The 6,454-nt window shown below is 39.1% G+C and overlaps 1 non-coding gene across 1 annotated transcript; it reads right to left on the minus strand.

The window, feature by feature from the left end:
• Positions 1–457: 457 nt before the first annotated feature.
• Positions 458–539, minus strand: Trnal-aag (transfer RNA leucine (anticodon AAG)). The gene has a single exon. It is a non-coding gene; the product is annotated as a tRNA-Leu (tRNA).
• Between the last annotated feature and the right edge of the window lie 5,915 nt (positions 540–6,454).

The following is a 6,454-nucleotide window of genomic DNA, read 5'->3' on the forward strand; positions in this document are numbered from 1 at the left end:
CGGCTATCTGTATCGTTGAGGCACGCAAGCCTCCCCACCAACGGCAAGGTCCATGGTTCATGGGGGAGGTATGTAAGTTTATTTTAAGCTTCATCTTACATCTAAATAAATGCAAGCATATTAATATGATTTTATCATAAAAGCGAACCACTAAAGTGACGCTAAATATTCTGATAGTGTACGACATACTGCTGACGCAAACGTTAATCCATTCGGAAACGTTAGCAATCGGCAGATAAGCATGATAGCCTGAAACCAGTTATGGCTTTGCAGTAAAGCACTAATTGCGTTATTCATCTACATAATGGCCGCAGAGTTTCGAGTTTAGTTTGGATAAAGTAACACCAAACAAACTTGAGATAACTTTTCATGATTTAATTCAGTCAGGAACAGCTGTACTTTGCAAATTACCATCACGTGGGTTACAGGTGTTACATTCTAAGGTGAAAAAAAATATTGGCAGCGGTGGGATTCGAACCCACGCCTCCGAAGAGACTGGTGCCTTAAACCAGCGCCTTAGACCGCTCGGCCACGCTACCACTTGATGCAGGTGGAGCCTATATTGATACACTTCTTACAAACACGTTTGGGACACGCAGACACATTGTCACCTTTCCTAATAACAGCATTGCCCCGATAATCAACGTCGAGAGTAACGTGTGTCCATAAGCAGTGCCGAGTCAACTACAACAGTCCAACAAGGGTGACATTAAGATTCGCGATGTCACATTCCTCGATACTTTCATACTACAAGTCGAACCAAAAGTGATGCGTTTTTTGTATGAGCTTTCTGTGCTGTTGGAGGTTAACTTCTTACTACAAAAACCATCAAATCCAGCATTTCAACATCACAAAACTGCAATCCACTGCCGGCCTCTGATCAGCTCGCTTTTATCGGCAGAGAATGCTCACCGCGGTGATGATACCGCTCCTTAATGTCACTATTGACATGTTCTGTTTCGACAGTTTGGGGTGTCTATCGATCTTCGTAGTCGTGTTGAATTCTGAGAAGCGAGATTTCGTGATTTAATTTCAAGCTCGTATTTTGTGGAGTTTATGTCAGACGTTATGATCAATATATGCTGCTTCAAACATTGAGGATCTCTCGCAATGCGCCGGTGTTGGTACGATTTGTTATAATTAAATATAAGATAATGAGGTAGGCGATTAAATCTTCAGAACACGTACGTTAAAAAAACACAGGCACGATTTGTATGCGTCCACGGTGGAGCAGTGCACAGAGTTGTCAAGTAACCAAATTAGGGGCAGGGCGGGAGGGCCCCTACCTCTGAGGAATAGGGAACAATTTAGTGCAGTCAGGTGTTTCTGTTTCAAGAAAGAATGATTTAAAAGCCGGTATCACGCAGGTTTTTAACAGGGTCGGAACTGGTACTTTTTTATGGTTACTTACAAGTCGCCATTCGTGTTAGAAACTATTAAAACTACTCCCCCCTCTCGCTTCTTTTTTTTAAAAAAAAGATTATAGTGCCATCTTATTAATTTCATTACTGTGATCCTAATGTAACTTGCTGGCAGGTTAAAACTGTGTGCCGGACCGAGATTCGTACTCGGAACTTTGCCTTTTGCAGGCAAGTGCTCTGCCGGTAGAGTCCCGAGTTCGAGTCTAGGTCCAGTGCATAGTTTCAATCTGCCAAGAAGTTTCGTATCAGCGCACGCTCCACTGCAGAGTGAAAATTTCATTCTATGTTCTTAATATATATGTACATGTAACAGCACTCTCTCCAGCGAGTGAGTTGTGATATCAATAATTTTCTAATTAAGCATAAAACACGTAAATTCCAGAAAATATTAAAATCTGGTTGATAATCGGATAAAACAAACTACAGTCCCTGGCCAATTTATTAGACGCACTAAAGTTTTTAAGCAAATTTTGATTTATGTCTAACGAAATTTGTCTTTTTTAATAGATAAATTGTGATAAAATGGTTATGTGTAGTCTACTTCATAAATAAGGTGATATAACAAATAAATAAAACATTGTATTGGTTGAAAATATTTTATTTCAATAATTAGAACAAAAATTAAAATATTGTGAAAGTGAAAACGTTAGTTTTAATATCTTGTTGAGCCACCTTCTGCAGCTACGAGAGCCTTAATACGACGTGGCACGCTGTCGATACAGGACCGGACTGTGTCCTGCATTTGTGGATGATGATACCACACATGGATGATCTTCTCTAGGAGCTGTGTTTTTGTTGTGATGACATCTTTTGCCACCTCCCTCTTCATTAGTTTCCATACATTTTCAGTGGGGTTCATGTCGGGACTATTACCTGGCCAGTCTAACAGATGGATATTTTGTTCCTTCAGAAAGGATTTAACTGACCTGGCTGTGTGACAGGAGCTACATCCTGCATACGAATAAATGATTCCCCATTCGGGAACCATTCTCTGAGCTATGGTATTAACCGGTTTTGCAGAACTTCCTTGTACTGGTCTTGCGTCATTATGTCTTTAACCACGTAAAGACTTCCTGTACCCTTGCCACAGATGACAGACCAAATCATCACCTTCGTTGCCTGTTGTAGAGTCTGAATAATGCAGTCGGGATAAAATTTTTCTCCTGTTCGACGTAGCACGTTGTTGTTGTTGTGGTCTTCAGTCCTGAGACTGGTTTGATGCAGCTCTCCATGCTACTCTATCCCGTGCAAGCTTCTTCATCTCCCAGTACCTACTGCAGCCTACATCCTTCTCAATCTGCTTAGTGTATTCATCTCTTGGTCTCCCTCTACTATTTTTACCCTCCACGCTGCCCTCCAGTGCTAAATTGGTGATCCCTCGATGTCTCAGAACATGTCCTACCAACCGATCCCTTCTTCTAGTCAAGTTGTTGTTGGTTGGTTGGTTGTTTGGAGGGAAGAGACCAAACTGCGAGGTCATCGGTCTCATCGGATTACGGAAGGACGGGAAAGGAAGTCGGCCGCGCCCTTTCAAAGGAACCATCCCGGCATTTGCCTGGAGCGATTTAGGGAAATCACGGAAAACCCAAATCAGGATGGCCGGACGCGGGATTGAACCGTCGTCCTCCCGAATGAGAGGTCAAGTTGTGCCACAAGCTCCTCTTCTCCCCAATTCTATTCAATACCTCCTCATTAGTTATGTGATCTACCCATCTAATCTTTAGCATTATTCTGTAGCACCACATTTCGAAAGCTTCTACTCTCTTCTTTACTGAGATTTATTAGTTAAAATTTCGAACGTCCTTACATCGCTGCAGCATGACTAAAAAAAATCAAGAAACATAATATACCATAAATGTACATAGGTTATATCATATAGTAAATAATAATTTTAAAGTTAAATTACCGATCTCCAAAAGTCCACATCCTTATCACATCACTGTTGAGCCCACTTCAGACGCTTGGCTTTCATTGTCGTTGTTAACTTTGGTTTTCTAGCGGGTCGACAGGCTTTGAAATCAATATCCTTAAAATTTCTGCGAACAATGCGTTTAGATGCATTCGTATTGGCCTCTTCTACTTGAGATTTTATCTGTTTCGTTGTTGCAAATCTGTTTTCTAGGCAAATTCTTTTGAGAAATCTTTCTGACCTTGGGGTGAAAATTGGTTTTCTTCCACATTTATTCTTCCTGCTGGCGATCAATTCTTCACCTGAATCAGTTTTCTTCTTTATGCGCCCCACGATATCTTCTGAGATTTCCAACCTTCGCGAAATTTCCCGACTGGAATACCTTTCCTTATTAACGAGGGCTTTGACTTCACCTTTTTTACATGGTGAAATGTCCCCTCTTTTACCCCTTTTTAAAGGTCACAATTAGTATTATCTGGCTGTTAAACGTTCAAATGCGATGTCGATATTACGAAATTGATAAAGCAACCAAAGTATTACACCAGTTACACGCGAGAACGCAACTGAACAGGTCTTTTCCTGTACGTTGCACATTGATGGCTACAAAAAGTCACGTAGCAACAATAGATACAAAATTCAACAGTGTAATAAGTGCCCTGAATAACTGGCAAATTTTCCGATTAATCGCATTAAATATAGAACTTAACACGTAATTATTACAAATACTCGTATCAGTAAAAATGTGCAGTGCGTCTAATAATTTGGCCAGAGGCTGTGGTACCCCTCAGACCGGCACACCAGAAAAAGAATTACAAAAAAGAACTTAGTCGCAGCCGTCTATGACGATTAAGGGAAAATTTTCAAGGTAGTTATTTTAGGAAATTTCTTTTCCAAACCATAACATCTTCATTAAAGTACGTATGAAATGCTTACTGTAGAAAGGCAACGTATCCACATTACCTGCTTTTACAGTAGACTTTAAAAAACTGAGTAAAATCGGTTTAAAGCAATTTATCTTCTGGCATGTATTTCTGGTTTTTTGATGTAGGTATACATGTTTACTATACGAATGTAAAAGTCAAGTATGACGCACGGGGAAAGAGGGGGGAGAACTTGGTTGGTGTTCGACATGTTCCCTTCCTGCAGTACGCTGGATTTTCAAATAAATTTTTGCCTTAAGTTACTTGTTTTAAAATAAAACAAGTACATATAAACTTATTTTACTGTTACATATTTCTGAGTAGTTTTTGACGTTGTGCGCGGTTACATTACTCATCTTCATCTAATCTACATCACGAGATGCTTTTGCGACTGATTTTCAAAGCTGCAACGTGTCTTGAGGGATATAGACCAAATATTTCTTGTTGTCAATTTCGTTGTTATTTGCAGATAGTACAGATGTATAGGCTTCCTAAGAAGGGAATTCCAAAGGTTGTACAGTTTTTCTCAGCCTAAAAGTGTCCCATCATCAAGCCAGCAGTATTGATAATGCAAGTAACACTGTGATGTCTTCGGTAGGACGAGGTCCCAAGGCAAGGCCTGAGGACGGAACCACAAGTAAAGTATAGTCGCTGCCAGAAGCAACGACGAATGGGCGCAGTAAATTATCCATGCCCGGTCCGACAGCAACAATGCCGACCCCAAACTCCATAGAACAGATAAACAAAAAGCGACAATGCTTAGTCACTTCGACACGTGAAAACGCGTGCATACTGATAAGTGGGACAACACACCAATCGAATTTTTTTTAAATTATATTTATGGTACGTGAAGTTGATACAACCGTCAAAAATTCTCGAAAAAATTGGCTATGAAGTTTTACTGCCGAGTTCAAATCACTACAAGACCGCGTGGTCTGTGGTAGAGTGCTTAATCCTCATTCGAGTGGCCCAGGTTCGATTCCCGCCCGACGCAGCTCTTTAACAGACTAAGTTATACGAGCATTTCCGTGAAGCGTAAAATACAGTCATACGAAAAAATTCATAAAAAATAAAAAAACTGGTGGTACTCCAGATTAATAATCGCTGGTTCGAATCTCGTTTCAATTTTTTTCGTTCAATTCTAATACCTGTATCATTTAAAAAAATTCATTATGTTTATGCTAAACAACAGATATCTAATTATCGTTTTTATAAAAAAAGGCATCTTATTTCAAATTACATGTTGCACGAAAAATTGCAGTTTCCATTGCAAATGTTAATCAGAAATTACCGATTTTTATTAAATATTGTTAATAAAGATTCTTTAAATAAAAAAATTACAAGTTAAATTTTTGCAACAAAAATGAAATATCGAATACTCTCTATTTGGACAGTGTTATCGTTTTATACCAGAGCTAGAGTGGTAGATCATAACACAGAAAACAATACTTTTCACAGCGTCGAGCACACTGTAGAAATGCTGCATTCCTGAATGTGTTTCCCCGCAACTCTGACGTCATTTTCATAAAAACGAAAGTTATATATGTTTTAAATCACGTTTATTTTATGTATTTTATAATTAAATCATAGAAGTATTCTAATGGAACTAAAAGAAATAATTACCTAAGCGAAACTCGGATTAGCAATCGTCAGTCACGAACGCTATCTACTTTTTTCTTATTTGTACGTATTTTCCACTTCACAGAAATGATCGTAGAATGTGCGGCGGTCAGGAATCGAACCCAGGACGGCCGCATGCCAGGCAAGCAGTCTACCACAGTACCACACGGTACATCGAAAAATTATTGTAATTCTGATGAAAAGCTCAAAGTCGATTTTCTCGAGAATTTTTTTAGTTACCACGAACTGATTTGGCGGCTTAAGATTTGAACTCTTAAGTTCAGGTTCTGTAAAATAAAAAAATTACAAAAATCCGTTTGGCGTGCGGTCTTCTTGCGAGCCAAGATTCTCGACTGCAGCACATATATAATGGGCTAATTCGTGCGCTATTTTTTTTCCCAAGTTTGAAGATTCGGCAAAATTTATAACCAATTCACGCAACTTTTCGAACATTTCTTATAAAGTATATGATATTTCATGTGTACAGTGTTCTCAACAGTAATTAAGGTTTATGGTGATATTTAGAATGCCCTTTTCATACAAGAGGAAAACTAAAACGTAATATTACACGACCATAGAAATGC

Source organism: Schistocerca nitens, chromosome 1 (genome assembly GCF_023898315.1).
Source record: "Schistocerca nitens isolate TAMUIC-IGC-003100 chromosome 1, iqSchNite1.1, whole genome shotgun sequence".
NCBI lineage: Eukaryota > Metazoa > Arthropoda > Insecta > Orthoptera > Acrididae > Schistocerca > Schistocerca nitens.